The sequence below is a fragment of the Natator depressus genome, chromosome 1, assembly GCF_965152275.1.
Source record: "Natator depressus isolate rNatDep1 chromosome 1, rNatDep2.hap1, whole genome shotgun sequence".
Taxonomy (NCBI): Eukaryota; Metazoa; Chordata; order Testudines; family Cheloniidae; genus Natator; species Natator depressus.
Window position 1 is genome coordinate 87,160,077 of NC_134234.1, and position 22,355 is coordinate 87,182,431.

Consider the following 22,355-nt stretch of genomic DNA (forward strand, 5'->3'; position numbering starts at 1 on the left):
CACAAAAGAAGCACAAGTAGCTGGTAGGTATACATTTTAATAGTTTTTAGAAGCCTAAAGCACAATAATGCTGTGAACAGGCAATCCTGTAAAGAGGCATTCAACCTGCATTTAGCCTGAAGAACAGTCAGAAAGAACAAAGAGAACAAAAGAGAGTGAAAGAGCAAGCTTAGCACTTCACACAGTTAGTCATTATCCATGCTTCCTCCCAGGCCTGGGGATTTCCCCAAAGGTGATTACCTCTAGCCTCACAGATGGAAAATTCATTCCTTTTTTTAGTGCTGGTGAAATTCTGTTTGCAAATAATTTGAAGTAGTAGCTATTTTCCTGTTTACTGGCTCCCTACATTTTTTGTTTAATTAGAAGCCTCACAGCTACTCCAAAGTCTGTATGAGACTATGTTCTGTATTACTCAGCCCTTCTGCTCATTGCTTTTTATGTTGGTATCTTTACATTGCTCGTAGAGCAGATTTCACCATGTTGTTAAAAAGGGATTGAGACTTTAAACTAAATTTCTCTCTCCTAGAAAAAGAATGTAATTGACTTTCTGTTCAACCAAAGGAATCTATAACAGTACTCTTACCTATTGGCACATCGTTGTTGCCTGTCACTCTGTAGTTCCACGTAGTCTTTGAAAAGCTGCTTCATATATGAAGGAACATCACTCGTTCTTTTCCCTTGTACTGAATAGAACTTCAAAATGTTTGGCTATATAATGCATTGAAAAACTACTGGGGGAAAAAAAAACATTCAGGGCTAGACTGGCAATACCCCACATAATTCAAGCTAATGTAAACCAGGGCACATAGTGCCCATTGGCATAAAATCCTTCAGGATGTGGGTTGTGTTATTTATCACTGACCAAAAGGTGGGTGGAGTTGGCCAGCAACTGGACTTAATATGCAGCATCACCCGGTAGCCTGCACTGATGAGACTTCTATAGAACCCTGATTGCATCTCAAAGCTGCCTCCCAGGTACACAAACACATCCTGCCCTTTCTCACATCAAAGTGGAATTTGCAGTCCCGAGCCAGCAAGGAGGGATGAAGCAGTCAAAATGAGGACTAAATGGACCTTTATGAATGGAAGGCCACTTTGGGCCAGGAGCGGGTGACCACCCCGCTATACTCCCCAACAACTGCCAGATGCCCAAATCCAGGAAAGCATCCCACATTTAGGAAGGCATTTAAGTTCATGCTTAAATCACATTGAAGTCAAATGTAAGGAAATCCAGATCTTTTGTTATGTACCAGATAAGTAACAGGTTTTTTTAGACACACCTTCAAAATGAGAATCTTTAACCACACACGTTCGATAGATTTGATCCCATTAAGTTCTGTCCAATAAATAGTGCAGGTCCACAAATCTGGACTTCACTAGGTGAATCATATGCATCCTAAAAACACTAGAATATGAATTCTCACTAGGAAAGGGTTTTTCCCACTCCCCTTAATGAGGGAATTTTACAAGCTCTGCACTCCCTCTGTTCTCTGCCATTTATTGATCTGTTGCAACATTAATATTTTAACAAATATTTGGGATAATTTGAAATGTAAAGTTAATCATGATGGGGAGGGATAGCTCAGTGGTTTGCGCATTGGCCTGCTAAACCCAGGGTTGTGAGTTCAATCCCTGAGGGGGCCATTTAGGGATCTGGGGAAAAATTGGGGATTGGTCCTGCTTTGAGCAGGGGATTGGACTAGATGACCTCCTGAGGTCCCTTCCAACCCTGCTATTCTATGAAGGCACATGGTTAAATGCTTTTCTGAACTGAAGCCTGGGTGATTGGGCTCCATAAAATAGGCTTTCACCTCTTCCCCTGGCTGATGTAGTACAAAGCCACCAGCATGTATCTGTAAACTTGGCCCGATTAATGTAAAGTGTGTGTAAAACAGTACTCAGAAAATAGTTACACCATGTGCAGTGTGGTAGAAAATTAAGCCTGTAATAAGCTCTCTACTTTGACAACATCTTTCTAACACCCACTTCATAATTAATTCTCATGTTTTCCAGGAGTTTCCAGTGAATTAGACAATCTCAGCTGCTTCTTCAGATAGCTTTACAGAGTGTGATACAGGTTTTGAACTTAGCTTGTCACATAGTATCACTAGACACTTCTAGTAACACCAAAGTGCTGGAGTGTAAACGTCAAACTCATTCAGTTAGGATGTTATGTCTTCACTTTTATCGTTGACTGTCAAACTCCAGCACATGGGACCTCTGAACTAGGTTCAGTTGAGCAGCTTAAAGTGTGTCCAGAAATATTGTGCATAGACTGAAAATTTGGGGAAATATGCCCATTTCTATAATGTGGAGGTGGAGACAGGTGTAACTTTAATAAATTAGTTTACAGTGGAAGATTTTTAATATAGAGCTTGTTCACTACAGCTGCCCAACATGCTTTCCATACCTTCTTTTCTTTATTTCCCTTCGTTGTTTTTTTTTAAAAGGTTACATTTCAAAAGTAAAATAAAGTTTGTATTTGTAATGCCCAAAGGAAGAATGAAGGGACTATTCAAAAATATGTTAGCTTAACGTGTGGGTTTCAAGAGCATCCTCAGTAATTTGGGAACACAAGTCCCATTGAAACTCACTTAGATGATTTTGTAAATTCCACCATTCAACCCAGCAGTGAGTAAAACCTATAGACTGGGAAAACTGAGGTAAAATATTCCTTCAGAAGTATGTAGAAAGCTAAATAACATCCAATACTATAAAAAGAACCCAACATCAAAAATACTCTTCCCCATATAATAGTATCTTAATAAATAGTTAGCTCAGATGTATTTAAAATTCACTTGGGTCAGATGGGAGGTTGAGCAGCAGGATGCACAGAGGCCAAAGATCACAGAATTAGCCTGAAATGATGAGATTTTATTTTTCTTATCTCCTCAGGCAATGGCAGTACAGTTGGTACAGATGCCATGCTCATGTTGCCTGCTTCACTGCCACCAGTGCCCATGTGATCCCTGTGATGATAGTCACATAACATACAGGATATGTTATTAATGCTCTGAGCGTACTGTCTTCCCTCCTGTATAGTACGTTCAAAGGGAAAAATGCCCCACAGATTAGCATATTCCCTGAATCCTTTTCTGGCTCATCTCATCTATTTTATTTCATCCATCATAGGTTGACTAGTCCTTAGTAGAAGCATTTTTCGCTCCTTGTGCACCATCACACTGAGGCTAAGCAAAGTCACAGTCCCTACACCAAGACGAGGCATAAGAGACAGTGCAGCTGCAGTACTTTTCCTGTATTTCTTCTGGGGCATAATCCCTCCTACTCCCCTTGGCACTATAACTCTTCATTGCCTCAATATCCAAAATGGAGAGGAATATATGGGCTTAAATTGACAGACTTATTTGTGAAGAAGAAGAAGAACAACAACAAACACCAAAAATGTAAATATTTGAGCATTATAGCACCATGCCTAAGGCATCAGAATTTCACTTACTTAATTGCTAGAGGCCTGCATTTCCATATGTCCCAGCAAGAACTCAGGCCCAGATCCTCAAAGGTATTTAGGATCCTAACTCCCACTGATTTCAATACCTTTAAGGATCTGGCCTCAGTGTCTTATTTAAAAGAAATTCAGTGTTATTTAACAGCAATCACCTGGAGGGCACAAAATCTCTTGAAGGACAGGAGGAATTTTAAGACCAAGGGCTTTATTTATTGTGCACCTCCCTATGTATGAAATATTTTCCTAGCATCATGGACTTTGTAATTTAAAAGATTGAAAGGTTAACATTGGATTGTGATAGATAGCAACCTCAATGGAGAAGTCTTCTAAATAACTTTCAGTGACTGGAGCTGGCTGTTTCATTTTTGCACAAATTGTCATAAAATTTAAGCATTTAAGTAGGCAAAACCAGGCTTTGAAGCCAACACTCTGTTATGATGAGTAAGTGAAGCGCATACTTCTGTTGGTGTGATGTTGCTACCGTGTGTCTGGCACCAGAACAAAAAAAATCTGCAGTGCACTGATATACTGTATTGAATCTATTTTCACAGCTAGACAGCTTAGAATAATTATACACTTAGATCTACAGTATGGACCAAAATTGATGGTCCACAGACTTTATGGAACTGAAGGATTTTGTTGGCTGGCATCCCAATTACATTTTCATGCTTCTCTAGACTGTATTTCCTGAGCAATAAAAGTCCTTGTAAACCTCTGTCAGTTTCCCTTTTCACTACTGCACACAATTTTTCCATGGTATGTGTAAAAGCATACATATTTCTGAAAACTGACAAAAAGGGCTGTGAATATTGGCAGATGATATTAAAAAAAAAAAAAGAATGATGAATCCAGCTAAGTTTGGAATAATAAGCCATATTTTTCCCTCCATGCTGACACACTGGTGATGCTTTGTGTCTTAAAATAGAAGTCCCATGTGTACATCTGAGGGCAGAATTTAGAGCAGGCAAATGTGTAGGGCTAAAACAGGTGATCTCTCTAATTTTATCATAAGTCTGGCCAATCTTTTACTCTTGAAGCAGAAAGTATTGTCAGGAGTAGATTCACCTGAGAATGTACATGGGCAGAAACAATCTAGGTGACTTTTGGGACTTGTTTAAGTCAATGATAAAATGCTAATTGATTTAAATGGAATGGCAGCAGATTACACTCGTTTGAACTTTGTTGTCATATGCTCCAGTATGAACTAACATGTGGTGAGCACAAAGGTTCAAATAAATATTTATAATTCTGAAACAAAGTAGTTAATAGTGAAGCAGTAGAAAATAGTGCAAAACATTTTTCATATGAAAGTACTATTTAAGTTTTATTTTCAGACATGTTTGCTAATAAGTAGCAGTGATTCTTTTTATAGTATCAGCAATTATGTCAAGGGTTTGAATTTCCTGTGCAGCTACACTAAAAGCATTTTTATTCAGTTTGCAAAATATGATTAAATGGAAAAAGGTCACATCTAGATGCAACAATAATTGCATATTTAGAGAAACACTTCTACTTTATCATATATTTTTTCTGAGGCTTCACAAATCTTTCCTGTGTCTAGTTCTTTTCCTCTATAGATATTATTATACAGCCATTCCCAGCACCAGCTTCGTTATCTTTTTCCTGAACATACCATCGAAAGCCAGTATTATTGCATATTCTTACCATGAAGTACCCAAGTAATTACAGGAAGATATAAATACTTAGGACCATATTATGACTGTCCTTGTTCAAGTATGCCATGTTGTTGTAGCCGTGTTGGTCCCAGGATATTAGACAACCCTGTAGCTCAAGTCTGTCAACAGTACTGATATCTGCAGAAAGGACAAAAGGAGATCCTTCCACTTCTAATACTGCTATGCACAGGGTAGCCATAATGTGGCTGCCTTAATGACCTGAGTGTAAGTGTGGCTCAGGAGACGCTGCTAGTGGAGAATCCTACTGTCCTTTCACACACACAACACTCGTTGACCACAGTTGAATTCTTCATGTAAAAGGTCTGCAAGATCATAGGATTAAGATCTACATGCTCTTTTAGGCAGGGCCTAGATTTTCCATGATTTTGCAGCAGTGGAGTTTGCTCGAGAATCCACCCACTGTTGCAAAATTGTGCTCCAAAATTTGTTTGTTTATACCACTGATTATGGCCAGCACATTCAAAGTGGCCACTGATCTTGGATATCCAACTTAAGACACCTTATTTCAAGTTGGGCACTCAAACTAAGATACCAAAAATCAGTGGCCACTTGTGAAAATTTGATTTTGTTTGTTTGTAACCTTGATGCTGTGAACAAAGTCTTGCAAATGTGAACTGAAAGCTGTAAACCAAAGACACTGCAGATGCACTACCTGTGCCATTGCTATTATGGGATTTCAAATTCTTCCAGATCTCTTTAACAGTTTAAACATGCCTGGCCACAGCTAATCCCTGGTAAATAAACAAGCTGTGCATTTGGTTTATTGTACACAAAGCTGTTGGTTGTGTTTCAGTAGAGATTTCAGAACTACTCCATAAACTATGAAAGAGAACACAAGGAAGAAACACAAGGAAGATCATCCTAAAACTCTCAAGACATGATTCTGCAAGCTCCTCCATGTCAGGGGATTTGTGTTTAGATGGAACCACATTGAGTTTAATCGGTCTCCAGGTGGGCAAGGAGTTATCCCCACATAGTTCTGATAGAAAGATAGGGACCTAAGAGGATAATCAAAACAGTGGTGGGGTTGGGTCATCCTGCCATCAAACACTGTACTTGATTTTTGTTTTTTGAAGGCTGTACTTGATTTTTGTTTTTATTTTTTCCATGCTATTCTTATCTTCACTATATCTTAACTGACCTCTCCCCAAAGAAGTTTCAGCTGAGTGGACTCTTAAACTTTTGATTCACTAAGATAAAATTCCTTCAGAAAGATTGACATTGTAGAGGTCAGCAGAAAGGTTCTGCACAGAAATCTGAACATCAGCCAACAGAAGGTCTTGACAATATGTTCAAATGCTGTGTAGAGTTTTTGTTTGGAGTGGGGGCAGGTTATTACCTTTTGAAGTTGTAAGTTTTTTTAAAAAAAATAACATTGTGTAACTTTTAATAAATCCAGAGGAACTGGCAACATACCAAGCTAAACCAAAAGTGACTGGATTGAACAATGGTTTGTAAACTGCTGTTTTTGATGTTGTGTTTTAGGGGAGAAGAACTAATGCAGAAAACCTTTTAAAAAAATCCTTATAATTTCTTCAAGTTATTCTTTGAAATTATTTTAAAATATTTGTGAATTGTCATTGGAGAGGGATAGTACTGGTTCAACATGGAGTATAGATTGTAAGTTTCATAGCAGGGCTCTCCCTTCTGTCCATTTCTTGTTACCTAATAAACTTGGGGGCACTGAATTAAACAATTAAAAGTAAGTAAATAAAAAAAGGCTGAGCACCAGGGCCTTGGATCTCCAATATGCTGAACACTTCCTGTGAGAGAAAGCTTGCTTGAAACTGCTATTAGGTTCTCAGTCTTGCTAATGCATCCCCCTCCTGTAACACTCTACTGCTACTGTTCTGATGCTGGAATTTTCATCAGAAACTCACTGTTCAGTTTTCTGATGAAGATAAATTTCCACAAGTGACTGGGTCAAAAAAATCAAATCCGTTTCACTTGTAATCTAAAACAGATTTGAATCAAATTTCTCAGGAGTCTAAAGCATTTTAATTACATTAAATCATGATGTCTCCTTTTCTTTCTTTTTTTTTTTTTTTGCTTTGCTTTATGCTTTTTTTTACACAGTCCTTCATAAATAAAAACACTGAACTTTGGCACATTAGACTGATTTACAATATGTCATGATCTTAATTATCTGTTAGTTTCCACATTGGGTAACTTCGGTTAAAAAGAAAAAAAAATGTTTCTACAGCTTTGACAAGATCTGACTTCATGAGCAGCTGGCATCTCTCTCTCTCTCTCTCTCTAATATATTAATGTTATATTATTTCACAGCTACACCCAAAGACTTCCCATTACAATGGATGTGCAATTTATTAGGGCCAAATTCTGCCTCCTTACTCATGTGGAGTAGTAGCTTACTCGGTGAGCAGTGCCATTCACTTCAGTGAGACTACTGGGAGAGGAAGGTACTCTTCATCATAAGTAAGGATGCATAATCTAGCTCCTAAAAATATATCTGTAGCACACCATGAATGAAAATGCATTTACCTTTTAAAAAACTCAGCAAGCTGCAACTTCATTTTGGTAATGCCTAGAGGTGACCTTGATGAAATATTAGCGTTCTTCTTTCTGAACAGAGCTCAGAAAGATTTCTCCCTCTATCATGGGAAAATACAAATACTGGGGAAAATATTAGGTATTTCTCCAAAAGCTATTGAGCTTTGGAATGCATAACAAAGCATAAAGCCCAGTAAGTGCAATTAATAGGTCAATCTCTCCATTTTCATCAACCATAAATATTGCCATATCTCATTCCCTGTTTACAAATCATTCTCTTTTCACTTTTGTGATTCATATTGTCCTTTCGGATCACAGATCTGTTCTCTTTCTAAGCCTCAGGTCAAGCATTATTTAATATTAGTGATCATAAAAGTTTTGCAGAAAACCAGGGGAGAGAGAAAGCTTATCAGTACTAACTAAACGTCCAAGCTCATCATTTACCAGAGGTTATTATCAACGCTGCTGTGATTGATTTTATTCACTTCATTAATGGGCAGCTTCAAGCACCTGATTATCTAATAACTTGGGGGGCAACAAAGTGCTATTTTTCATTCTTGTGCCTCCAAGAACTCTGAATTGTGATGTGTCAGTGATATTTTCATTCATGCAATCAGTGTTATCTATATCTACACTGTATCCTTTGTAGCTTTGAAGCAGTTTTCCAGATATCATGTAACAGTTTCCCATCACAAAGAAATCATAAAACCATTCCTCTTCAAGGGCTAGCTTGCTGTCCCAAATAGCATAGCAGTGCTACCCCAAAAAGCATAATTGGCATTCTAGCATATTGGGTTTTGTTGGGATTATGATGATCATGAAAAGGACTCCATTGTTAAGAGTACTTTCCCTTTTAGTTTGAGTTATTAATATGAGAAAGAGAACTCTTGTGAATGCTATGTCTCTGATGGGCTAGCACCGTCCTAATGGCTCTTCTGTATGTGAATGCCTAGTATTGCTTCTGTCACAGTGAGACAAGTCAAATGGGAATAAGGAGAGATTTGAGGAGAAACAAACCATAAATTTTGTGTGTGTATATGTATTGTATATATTAAACCGGGTGGTTTAACTCAGGCAAATGCATAGTCTGTTTGGTGGTATCTATTTTGATTACAGAGAGAAACCACTAATCCCTGTTATGGTTGACATAATGTCTCAACAAAAAAAAAGACTTCAGTTAAACATTGTAGAAATCTTCATGCAACTTAATTTATGGGTTTGTTTCAAATCTCTTCTTATTCCTATTTGATTTTTCTCACTATGACAGCAGTGATACTGGAAATTCATATTCAGAAGCACCATTAGGATGGTGCTTTGGCCAGGAAATGGGATTTCCTCCTTGGAAGGAATGATGAGGTTGGGACCTCCCGTAAAGGAGAACTGGCCCTAGTTCTGCTGTCCTGACCATATTCCCTGGATTCATGCTAGCAAGATCAGACTGTAAGGAATTAAGCAGGACCTGGATTCACTGGAGCTTTTCCTATCTTGTACTGGCTGTGGCTCTGACTTTCAGGTGAATAACATGTTAAACCTCTGCTCCCAGAAGTCTTGTGGAAGTATTACAAGCTCATTAACCCACATCTTTCATGAGTCTAGCTCAGGGATTCCCAAACTTGGTTCATGGCTTGTTCAGGGTAAGCCGCTGGTGGGCCATGAGATGCTTTGTTTACCTGAGTTTCCTGAGGTACAGCCGCTCGCAGCTCCCAGTGGCCACGGTTCGCCGTTCCTGGCCAGTGGGAGCTACGGGAAGCAGTGCTGGCCAGGCCACCATTTCCCGCAGCTCCCATTGGCCGGGAACAGCTAACTGCAGCCAATGGGAGCTTCGAGCAGCCGTACCTGCGGACGCTCTGGTAAACAAAGCGTCTCGCGGCCCACCAGGGACTTACCCTGAACAGGCCACGAACCAAGTTTGGGAAACCCTGGTCTAGCTTATCCTAAGATTAAAACAACTTTACTAACAAAACCTTACTGCTTGCTTATGATGAAAATGAATCTGCATGTTAAACCTTTCACTGCACTCTCCTCTCTGTTGCGTAGTAAATTCTGCACCCTGCCATAAGTTAGTGCAGTTATTTTTTGAAGTCAATATATGATGTATCCACATAAAATAGTACTAAATTCAGCTAATTATCCTTCAGTTTTGATAGTAGAAATTCATGGCACTGATAGCCTATGTTTTTAAGTCTGCAATTGCAGAAAAAATTAAAGTAAACATTTAAAGAATGAATTACTATGGTCCTGACTCTACTCTTTTTTTTTTTTTTCCATTGACTTCAGTGGGAGAAGAGGAAGGCCTTGTGTTGTTAAACCAGAAAATAAACTACTCTGTCCACATGGAAAAAAAGAATGTTGGGAAATACTGTTGTACATCACAAAGCATGGTGCCAGTTCTCAAGATGTTTAATTTTAAAGTTGCATCTTCAGTAAACACTGCAATGTCACGAGACTTCACAGATGCAGCAGATCATTTTTAAATGTCCAACATCATGAAGAGTACTCAGCCTTCTGTGAGTTGGATACTGCAGATTCTGTCACATGTTACATGCTTGATTAACGGTATTTGCTCATATTGGCCTAAAATAAGCGAATATTCTTGAATGTAAATGAAATAAACAACAAATGTGACCTTAATGCTTACAGCTGGTGTTGTTAGCAGATGCTGGCAGTTTTGACTTGCATCCTCTGTGAAATATTCAGCTTCATATTTTACCCCTCAAATAATAGAAAGCCTTCTCATTTTTTCTTTGACTTTTTGAACATTTTAATTTGATGCATTAAGGAAGAATGATCCACCACTTCAGGAAATGCTATGCCTAGATTGTGCCCTTTGGCACCACCCTATCTAAGGGCATGTCTACACTACAAAGTTCAAGTCGACTTTATATAAGTCAACATCGAGCCTCCAAATTAAGCAAGTCAGTCTTCTCTGTCCACACCACGCTCATTGTGTAGGCAGAGTGTGTCCTCACTAGCAGCACTTGTATTGATGCATGGAGCACTGCACTGTGTGTAGCTATCCCACAGTGCAACTAGCTGAATGGGATTTTGGGTAGGGCTTGCAATACCTCAGGGGTCCAAAACACTGTCCTGGGTGGTAATGGGAACATGACCTTAGCCTCTCATGATGCACTTTCCTCCCTCCCTCTCTGATATCAACAGCAAACAAACCAAGCTTTTTCATGCCTTTTTATAAAAGCCTGGGTTAGCCGCTGAGTATGCCACATCCGGAGAAGCATGGACCCGCTCAGCTGTGCACTCTTGTTGTGAGCCTTACAAACACTTTGTGCCTTATCCAGAGCTAAGTATTTCCAGAGCTAAGACAGGAGCCCCTGTGCAGAACATAGCAATGTCTCACAAGCAGCCCTGCTGCAAGCCATAGAGCAAAACAATTTGCAGTTGCTGGTTGCAGTTGCACATCAGCTGAATACGGCTGAGCACCGTTTCTGGTCCTGGGAACAAGCACTGAGTGTTGGGACAAATATATATATATATATCCTTTCTGTATAATGCAATCCCTCCTGCCTTTTCCCCCTGCCTCTCCTTTCTATACACCTCTATACCAATATTCCAGTCATAGACTTATCCCACCAAAATCTTTGTGTTGCCAATTAAATCATAATTTAGCTTATGTACTTATACTGCCAGTTCTTCCTGTTTATTCCCCATGCTCCTTGCATTTGTGTGTAGACATTTTCAGTGTTGATCAGATTCCCACACTGATTTCCTCCTTGTTACTTTGATCCTATTGTAATTTTCCATGTCTTCCCCCCACTCCACCCCCAACATCTAACCATCTGTTAAGGTTTTTATATTTACCTCTGAGCTTTTGTCACCTGCCCCCATTGAACCTAGTTTAAAGTCCTCCTCCTTGGCAAGTTGGTGCATGAAGATTATCTTCCTCTTCTTGGTCAGGTGGACTCTATCTCTTCCCAGAAAACCTTTTTTCCCAGAACAGCATCCCATGCTCAAAAAAGCTGAAGCCCTCCCGGTGACATCATACCCATGCATTCATCTCCAGGATGTATGTGTCTCTGCCTAGGCCTTGACCCTCAACTGGGAGGATGGACAAAAACACAACCCGCACCCCTGACTCCTTCACCCTGGCTCCCAGATCCCTGTAGTCACTGCTGATCTGCTCAGGGTTAGACCTGGCAGTATTATTAGTGACCATATGGATAAGCAGCATAGGGTAGTCACCAGAGGGATGGATGAGCATTGACAACCTTTACGCAATATCTTGGACACATGCTTCAGGCAGGCTGCACACATTCCAGGACATCATGTCCGATGCATAGATGGATGCCTCCATTCCCTTCAGAAGGGAGTTCCTGACCACCTACACCCTATGTCTCCTCCTCTCAGGTGCCATGGCAGTGAGACTCCCAGGCTTGGGGGTGAGTGGCTCCTCCTCCTCAGCCACTGGGATCTGGTCCTCACCTCCTGTTGTCAGTACAGCATAATGGTTTATAACCTCGATGGACAGATGACCAGAGTGGGGGATTTAGCATTGTCTACTGACCAAGGTGGCCTGGTGCTGCTGCAGTTGTTTGTAATCAGCTAACATCCTTCATACCAGTTACCTCCATTGTGTCCGGTCCAAGTCCTGGTGCTCCTGGATGATGCTCAGATGCCACATCCTCTGGCAGCTCTCTTACCTGCTTCCCAAGGGACTACACTAACAGACACCTCTCACACCTGGTGGTTCCTCCTGCTTGGCTTTTGTTGGTGGGAATATGCTGGCCACGTTCTGAGCAAGTCAAGACCAGAACATAGGTGGAAGACTTCAGGGTCCTGGTGTCTGTCTGGCAGGGACCCCCACAGGTGAAGGCAGAGGAAGAACTAACTGTGGTATTGGTGATAAACCAATTTCCTCCCAGGGTGGGTTCTTCCTTGTAAAGTACTAAGGAAACAAAACAAAACTCAGCAGGCTAACTCCTTTTGTCTCCCAGCTGCCTTCGCCTCACCAGCCACATGTCTTACCAGCCAGTGAAAGCCTGTGTGTTTTCAAAGCCTAGGCCCCACACAAATAGTCATAAAAGTTAGAGGTGTTAAGGACCTTCACTGTAAGTCAGTTTTGTTTTCATTTAACAGCCTGATTCAAGTACTACTGAAAACAGTGGGAGTCTTTCCATTGATTTCACTGGGAGTTAGTTTAGGCCCTTAGGGCCAGACCATCAGTTTGAAGCAGAATTCCCCATTGTAACTGATGGGAATTTCTATTTAAAAGCTGATAGCCCTACATGAACTCTCCTCATCTCTCTGACAATCCAGGATCAGTTAGTGACTAGACATGGATCCCTTGATTTTTTTTTTTAATGTAAAAATTATAAATAATCAAGATAGTAAGATTCCAATCTTTTTTTAAAAAAAGAAAGAGATGTAAGACATTTTTTAAAAAGCTGTTTTTTCCTCTGACTTTTAACACTAACTTAAATTAACAAATTAAGATCAAAGTAAGTGCCTTGACAGGACAAAGGTAGATGCTAAATCATATTTGCTTGGTATATTATGCCTGTATTTAGGATTTTCAGCACTTAAAAAGTGAAGACTGTTAAAAGGGTGTTATATGTTTTTATTATTTAAACAGGGGATACAATTCCAGAACTCAATGGAGCATCACATAATGGCTGCAATTCACCCCTTTGTAGAGAGCTAGTACAAGTCCTAAGCATCATACGAACTTAAAAATGGCCATACTGGGTCAGACTTAAAAGCCATCTAGCTCAGTATCCTGTCTTCCAACAGTGGCCAATGCCAGATGCATCATATGGAATGAATAGAACAGGTAATAATCAAGTGATTTAAACTCTCAAAGGGGCTTAAGTTATGCATAGGCTTTGTGCTGGCCTTCTGAATGTATATATTTCACTCACTTAAAACTATTTACAAATTCATAGTATGTTCAGAGACGATTTTTATAAGTCTATAAGAATTTGAATGGATTAAGTAAAAAGATAATTGTCTACACAGTGAATGCAGTATGACTAAACACAGTATGTTATACTGCTAAACAGATCCAGTTAATAGTTAGCATTGAAACGTTATGGGATTTGGCCTGATTAATTCATTATTCCAATGTGAACACACAGTATGTCTATAATTGTACATTTGTATGAAAGGATGCATGTAATAATCATAATTGATAATAATACCTAGCACTTACTTAGTATTCCACTTTCAAAAGTCTCTAAGCACATCAGCTAATCCCCATAATACCCTTATGAGGTTGATAAGTAAATATTACTCCTTTTTTACATAACTGCTGTCTATGCCCAAGATTCAGTAGTCCATCCCTATTCAGCGAAGCATTTGACATGTGCTAAAGCTTAATTTTCTTCAATGGGATATAAGCATATTCTTGAGGTTAAAGATGTGCTTAAATATTTTACTGAGCTGGGGTCTATAACATAACTCAAATAGTATATCCTGTTTAACCACTGGAAATGAAGATAACATCATTGTATGCAAATGGGCCTATTACAGAATCATTTAAATCACAGATGACTTAATTCTATGGTAATAGACACCTTATATGGAATTGAGACTTTAAGAATACCCCGGTTCATTAAGATAGGACTGATTAAATGATTCCGTTAGTGTACCTATTAGAGTAGCTCAGCCTTGAGTATTTCCTATTATTGTAATTCCACACTTTCCCTCATCAGCATATTTCATTATCAAAGCATTCTTAGGGGTTTCGTTTTCTGATTATTAGACTTGGTTGGAAAATTTTTGGTGAAATATTTTTTCTGTAACATTTTGCAGATTTGTATCAGTTTCAATGGGAAGGTTTCTCAGGTCCAGGGTTAATTTTTTGGGAGCGTGGAGAGAGAGCATTTGTGTGCATGTGCATGCATGCACACACACACACATCAGAATAGCCAATAGTTGAATGTTTAGCGTTCTCCCCTGAGATGTGGGAGCTCCAGGTTGAAGAATCAGGCGGAGTATGAACTTGAAGCTGGGTCTCCCATAACCCAGGTGAGTGTCCTAACGATTGGGCGATTGGCAATTCTGGGGTGGATCTCTCACTCTTTCCCTCTCTCCCTGGTCTCTTCATAAGAAATTTCAAAAGGTCTCACTCTTATTCCAATGTGGTACTAAAACAGACTTTGAAACCTTGACTTTTTTCTTGAAATGGAATTCTTGTTTTCTAGCCAGCCCTACTGATTACATAACATAAATTTTTGCTGTTGCCTCTCAGACCCATTCCTTATTCTGTCCTCACTGACCATGGAGAATAACTGATTGAAGTCCTTTCTATGACTCCCCTTTATGTATCTGAAGCAAGTTTTCCTTTCTCCTTTCACCAGAATGAATGTGGCCACTGCTCTTAATGTTTCTTACCAGGGTGCGTTTTTCCAAACCTTTTGTAACTTTTGTTGTTTTCTTCTGTGCAGTTTGCCTTTAACTTTTTTTAAAAAAAAAATCTGCCCCAAATGGAACACAATGGCCGGCACAGAAAATAAAATTGCTACAGATTTTCTGGTTTTAATACTCCTGCTATATAACTCATTAAGATCTTTTTGTTTTCTTTTTGCAACCACATTTTTCTGATTCATTTTCCATTTATCATCCAATACAGTGGATCTGGTTCTCCTCTCACTTGTCTATATCATGAGAAACTCCCCTGTGTAGCATCTTATTCTCTGAGTAGACCCATTGATCTCAATCTATTTGTGAAATAAAGTCCTGCTCAGTGCTATAGAATGCATGTCAATCTGATTTTATTTAATCAAACTATATGGCTACTTTTATTCATGGAGAATATAGTAATAAACAGGCATATGGTTACAGATTAATAAATCCCTACCTGTGCTTTAATAACCTTACCTTCTTGTTCTCTTTCAACAGTGTTGTTTGTATATTCTCCCAGCAGTGCTGGGAATACTTTGTTCTCTTGACTGTGCCTTGAGGACCACTGCGTGTTTCTGAGGCAGCAGCAGAGCTCAGCACGAACAGTTTCAGCACTTTCTTTGAAACGCAAATGGAAATCCACTTAAACACAGTTTTATGAAGGAGCTGGGAATACTCACATTTTCTATAAAAGCTAAGTTAAAGGAGCATCTGGCTTAAATTGACAAAAGCTAGTAAAACTAGAGATCAGACTTGCATTCCAGCATTTATTCCTTCTACTGTGCTGTTATGCTGCAATACATGCGGTATGATATAAAGGTTCACCTACTGTTCAGAAGCCCATGATATAGGACAAGGGCAGATGTATTATCTAGGCACATTGGGGTGAAATTAATTCTTCCCTACACAAAAGTCATTTATCTGGTGTCTTGAGTATGAGATTCTGCAGTATTCTAGAGGAAATTAACATACACACAACCCATGAGCAGCCTGCAGGGATGCACCACAGTCCCTCCAGGTCCATTATCCCCTGTGCTGTCTCTAAGTGGCCACCCTTGCACTGGTGTATTTGCGGGTAGAGAGGAGAGAGGAGACCCCTTCTACAGAGTGGTGGGCTGCAGAGAACCCTCTGCATGGCCCCTGCACCTGCAGCTAATCCCCACAGCAATCCTGCCACAGGCCTGAGGTGGCGCTGAGGGGCTTAACGTGGCACTCTGCAACTGGATGAAATTCACGCAGTGATAAGAAAAAATGGATCTGTAAATCTAAATCTCAATGCCCATACTAACTCACTTCCTTTTAAAATGGTAGTTGAATAAAATAATTTTTCAGTTATAAATATTGTAAAGTGGACCCAAGGCAATATATCTGTTCAAGTCCCGTTGAGTATATGAGCTAAAATATTAACAGCAAGTATTGGTCTGTTGGTTCAACAGACAAATACCCGCCTGAATGTTGTCCACCCCATGAAAAGGCTGGAATCTGTTCAGATTTAAACTTTGCAAAAGTCAGGGTGAGGATCATGCCCCCTCATATCTGAGTCCTATGGCTGTCTTCCTTCAGGTTTCCCCACATGAAAAAGGGCTCAATTTTATGGCCTAGCTACAAAGATAGTGGGTGTGCATGAGATGGAGTGTAAAAACTCCACGCTGCCCAGATAAGGGTTAAGGATCTGTTTTGGGCTAAACCAGTCAGACTCTTCCACATCTGCAAAGTTTAATAGGTTATTGTTTGTACAGCACTGGAAATCTAAAGTGCTCTATAAGAGCTAAGTATTATTAAAGATACTAATACTATTTCTGACTATAGATAGACATACAATGTTGCTTTTAGTTGAATAGAAAAGCTGTACAAATTGGGAATTGATGCCTTCTCTGTCACAAAGTTTTTTTGTGTTTTTTTCCCAGTTCAATAGAAACTGTGCAAGATCACAGTAAATACCACAAACCAGTGCTACTCATTAGCAGAAGACAGTCAGACACAGGAGGAGTTGACCTAGATTGTGAGTTCATGAAAACGGCCAAACAGAGGGCTCCTGTGAAGCTCCAAGGTGAGCAAATCCGCCAATAAGCGCAAAACCCACCAAGATAGAGGAGGAACTTTGTTACAGTGGTTAAATAGGTAAATTCTGTATTTCATTCACCATTTAATAAATGTTTTGTATAATAATGAGAAAAGCAACACAGTATTTTAAAATTAGTAAAAACAGTAGTTGGTTTTCAGATATCAACAATTTGGCCATTAAACATTGGAGTCAATGGTGTCATTTTGCCAATAAAGTGTTACAAGGACCCGAAGCTGGCCCATATGTTTTAATATATAATTATCCTTTGTACATCTGCAAGCTGTTACTTTTAGAAAACTCTACTGGGGCAAGTATTCATTTCATCTCTTTTCATAACTCCTCTTTTTTAACTATGGCAAAACAGATGTTTTGCAAATCTGTAAAATGTCTTTGCTTCGGCCTGGGAACTTTGAATGGCAAGGTTGAGTCCAATGAGACCAATGAGAATATTTTACAATTGAATTACGGAAGCCCCTGATAATAGGGATTTATATACTGGGAACTCTGACAGACCCTTAATTATAGCAGAGTTAGATTTTAGATCTTGGTTCCGCTTGAGGGATTTTATGATGAAAAGTATGCTTTCTTTATTATGGAATAATAAAAAGAACCACTGCTTTTCCTATTATATCAGTTTTATTGTATAGTTGAATGCAACTCAACAGACTGAAATTCTCCACAGAAACTCTTTCTTCATAATAGAATAGATAAATGATGAGTGAATGAACTCAAACCACATGAATAGCATGTGGTGAAATATGCTGACACTGATATCATTCTCGATTCCGATGTTAATAAAACCAGCACCTGAGTTACAACAGGTCACTCAGTATTCAGTTGATGGGCATCCATTTGCTAAAAAAGATTGGCATTTGTCAAGGTTTTTTATAAGATTTACTCTTCTGATCTAGTGCGGATTGAAGTACATGTAAAGACTCCTGTTTACTTCAATGGGCTTTGGTTCAAGTCCTTAATATCTAACTATGTTTTTGAAGTCCTCTTTTTCTCATTTTTTAACTTTATTTCCTCTGAGTGGGAGGCCAGGGGCAACATTCTTATTGGGAGTTCAGTGCAAGGTAAGTTCTGATCTGGAGAGGGGAGGGGAGGTGTAAATCTAGGTGCTACCTAGCTGCAGTGTAAGCTAGGATTAAATGAAACACCATTGAATGCATTGAAGCTAATGGGAGTTTCAGGTCTCACCAACTCCAAGTTTTACTTACTATGAGGTGTCTCAGTGGGAAGAATTCACCCCTGTGCAGAGTACCACCACATGGTCTCTTTACCATTTAAGTCCATCTTAATCACTCTATCCCTTACATGATGGTAAAGCCTTGTGGTGGCCCTCTCTACAGAGGTGTGTTTAACCCACTATCTATCAAACATCCTATCAAATCAAATCTCAAGCCAATTAATCATCAGAACATAGGAACTGCCAGATTCAATCAGAGCTGAGGTCCATTTAATTCAGTATCCTGTCTCCAACAGTGGTTAGCACAGATGCTTTCGAGGAAGGTGCAAGAACCGTGCAGTAGGTGGGTGCGGGATAATCTATCCTACACAATCATTCTGGTCTCTAATCATTAGAGATTGTCTTAAGTCATGAATCATGAGGTTTACTATCAATTCTAAAACTTGTTAGTATTAATTATTATCAGTCTGAATATTCTTGCTACCCATGTAAATGCCCAATCCCTTTTGAATCTTGCTTTTTTTTTTTGGCCTCAATGCCTTTCTGTGGTAATGAGTATCCCTGTCTAACTGGTGTTTGTGATAAATTTCCTTTTATCAGTTTTGAATTTTCCATCTTTTAAAAATTGCATTGACTACCTTGTTGTTCTTGTGTTTTTAGGCAGGAAGACCAGATATCCCAAATCTACCTTCTCTAGACCATGTCCCCTTGTATCTCCTTTCTAAGATAAACAACCCCAGTCTTTTCAAATTCTCCGCATATGGGAATTTTTTCTTGTCCTTGATAATTTCTGTCTCCTTTATCTGAACCCACATCTAATGATACAGTATCCTTTCTAAGATGCGGGGAACCATTACTGAACACAATATTCCAGGTGAGGCTACAATATTGATTTCTGTAATGGCTTTATAGTATTCTTTATGCTTTTCCTTATCCATCCTAATATAACCTTAGGGTTTTTTGCACAGCTGCGCATTGAGCACAGGTCTTCATTGAGCTATGTATAGTGACATCCAGCTCCCTTTTCTGAGTTGACACAATTATTTTAGAACCTTGTAAGGTGTATGAGTAGTTTATTTTCCCCTCCAAATACATTCAAGGACAGTCTAAGCACACTGTACTTGAACAGATGCGTGAAATCCTTCAAGTACTTACTTCCAATCAACTATGGATAGTTTATCTGTATGTAATTTCCCTACATACGCTTCACTAGTCAATATTTTAACTTGATTTCAATCAATTACCTCTGGAAACAAATATTAGTAGCAAATATCAGCTTTCTCTGCAGTAGCTCATGTTTAATCTTGATTCCTCATCTACTTTTTCTGTTCTCTGTTCAATCATAAGCAGTATATCATAAGCTAATTGTGGATCAACTACTGTGCACTGTGGTATACATTAGAAGTAGAGAGTTAATGCAGACTATCTAACAGCATGAGCTAGTTCAGAAGTACTAAAATGATTGTCTGTCCTTTTTTAATCAACACACTGTCATAAAAACAACCGTTTGAGAGAGAGAGAGAGAGAGAGAGAGCACAAAAATTCATGGTTAATATTACGCTTGTTTAGTCCTCACACAATGTCATTTTTGATGTGGAATTTATAGCTTCCAAAGAGCATGATGGTTGGAAACTGAAGTTTATTTTTTTCCTAAATGGGATTAGGCTAAGAATATACAATGTATGCCAGCCAAGCACTTATTTAGTGGATTTGTACATCAACATTTTCAGGCATCTGAGAATGCTTGCAGTTAGGAGGTGTAGGCTTAAATTATATAATATATATACAAAGGGCTGATGTCACTTTCTATTTTTAAGATTGCCTAAAACTTCCCCTTAATAAGACTCTGTTTTGAGTCGCTAATAACTTTGCCGAATCAAACTCTAACCATTTGGGCTGAAATTTTCCACGGTGGGTGTCCACCTCAGTCTGTATTATTAATTATTTTTATTATTTTATTAGTTATGTTAGTGTTTGGAAACTTTCAGCCAAAACTGGTCAGGTGTTTGCAAGAACAGGTTTTGGGGGAAACATGTTTTTTGCCTGTGTTCTGGAGACCTTTTAATTGAGAACCTCTATCTCTCCAGTGCTTTGCAGCAGGGATTTGAAATTTGGCAAGGGGTGGCCTTTATACTGGGGATGTGCCTTTTGCCATTCCTACGAAAACCCACCCAGATTTGGCCACGTTATAAACTTTTCAAAAAATCTACACTGCATACTGCTTATGGTATTGTGTAGAGTTCATACACCACACACACACCCATACTAATTGTATAAATAGCAGTGTAAACTGTGAGGTACTGCTTAGGAGAGCAAAGACATCCCTGAACCCTGTGGATATGTACCCTACATGGCTTTCTAAATTCTTAAACAGTGCCTCCACTGCGTTCACTTCTATTTTTAGCTGTGTAATGTCCCACTGTTTCCCCGCTGTGGAGCCTTTCCCGGGTGCCTCCCTCCTGCCACAGCCTTTCACTGACCTATACAGCTATACACTGCGGTATGGACACAGCCCACTTATCACTGTGGCGTGTAGACACACATACCCTACACACTGCCGCCAGTTGTTGCAGCGTAGCCTTGGTTAGCAACAACTTAGTTTCCCATTTTCCACATTTGAACTCAGACTTAAAAACACACACAATAAGAAGTTGTTTTGCAAATAAGTGATGGGTGAACTTCTTGCATTCAGACACTGGAAATATTTATTTTTGTGCCTAATTCTTAGAAGTAGAACTGTAGCTTCAGGGTGGGTTGTTGTTGTTGTTGTTGTTTTTAAATTTGTCTGACTTCAAACAAAATCAGAAATCTACATGCTGGTGAACATAGAGCCTTAAACATGTTTGGTGAAATTTATTCCTATCTAGAGGACCTGGGCCGTTGGGTTACAGAAGATGGTGAGATTCAACATGAGGTACAGTCCAGACTGGGGAGTACTGGAAGAGTGTAGAATAACATCTCAGACGTTGAGCGTGACGAGCCACTGAGACTGAAAGCCCAATTATGTAGAACAATGGTGCCTTCCACAATGCTGTGTGGCACAGAAGACTGGGCAGTAAAGAGACAGCAGGTTCAACACTTAAAGGTGTTTGAAATGAGATGTCTTTGCACAATTCAAAGTGTTACATCAAGGGACAGGTTATGAAATGAAAACATTAGGATGGAAGTCAAAGTTTGTGATGTGCCTGACAAAATCCAAGAAGTGAAACTTCACTGGGTGAGTGAAAAGGAACTGCTGAAGCTAGCATGGCAAGAGAGAGTGGTAGGAAAGATACACCGAAGAAGCAATGGATGGATTGCATGAAAGAAGATGGTAAGCTGGTGGGCCTTGGGCAGACAATTATGCATGCATGATGACCCAACCCTAGATGATGGGGTAAGGGGGGAAAGAAGAACAAAGAAGATCAGCAGAAGGCCTACGCACATCTTAAATCCTACATCAGTCTTCAAAATATGGCCGCCACCCTTTTGGAGTGAGGGAGCTAGGTAGGAACAGGCAGGGTTTGGGCAATGATCAGTCTCCACAGCACTGTATTACTTTCTTAGTCCCATAGAAAATCCTGGTGCAAGTTAACACTGACTTGATTAACAGGACTATGCTTGCATTCCCCTTTTGAAGGTTACAATGGATTTGGGGCCCCTGATCATTGGGAAGCTATTTGGAAGTACAGGTGCTACAGGAGCTGTTTGTCAGGTGCTGCTGGACTCAAATCCAGACCTGTCATGTGAGAGATTTACCCTCTGTGCGACTGTGGTGCAGGATTAGATGAGTGAACAGCAGCAAACACCCCATTGCCAAAGACTATGCCTATTTACTCAGCTGGATCAGATGACTAGAAGCAGATTGACTGAAAGTCACTGGGCATAAAACTTCCTGTTCCTTTCCCACCCCTTCTTTGTCTGAGGAATCAGTTGCGAAGGCTGGTGCTGCCAAGACCCCTGAGACTAAGTTCCTGCTTCTTAGCTTGCTCCTACACCTTTGATTGCTCCTATTCCTTGTTCCTGTTACCACACTTTGTCCCCACTCCTGCTACTATGCTTTGCTCGTTCTTCCTGGTTCCTGCTGCCTTG

The 22,355-nt window shown here is 39.6% G+C and overlaps 2 long non-coding RNA genes across 3 annotated transcripts in view; both read left to right on the forward strand.

Annotated features, from left to right (window-relative positions):
- The window catches only part of LOC141982376 (uncharacterized), an 86,539-nt gene extending 76,380 nt beyond the window's left edge, over nucleotides 1-10,159 (forward strand). The window contains exon 3 of the long non-coding RNA XR_012638046.1: nucleotides 9,952-10,159. This is a non-coding gene — a long non-coding RNA (uncharacterized LOC141982376). The remainder of the gene's footprint in view (nucleotides 1-9,951) is intronic.
- Nucleotides 10,160-15,727: 5,568 nt separating this feature from the next.
- Nucleotides 15,728-21,946, forward strand: LOC141982389 (uncharacterized). Of its 2 annotated transcripts, XR_012638054.1 has the most exons (4): nucleotides 15,728-15,836; nucleotides 16,938-17,080; nucleotides 18,945-19,158; nucleotides 21,152-21,946. It is a non-coding gene; the product is annotated as an uncharacterized LOC141982389 (long non-coding RNA). The 2 variants fall into 2 exon arrangements; XR_012638053.1 differs by lacking the exon at nucleotides 15,728-15,836 and having other exon boundaries at nucleotides 16,773-17,080.
- Nucleotides 21,947-22,355: the final 409 nt, after the last annotated feature.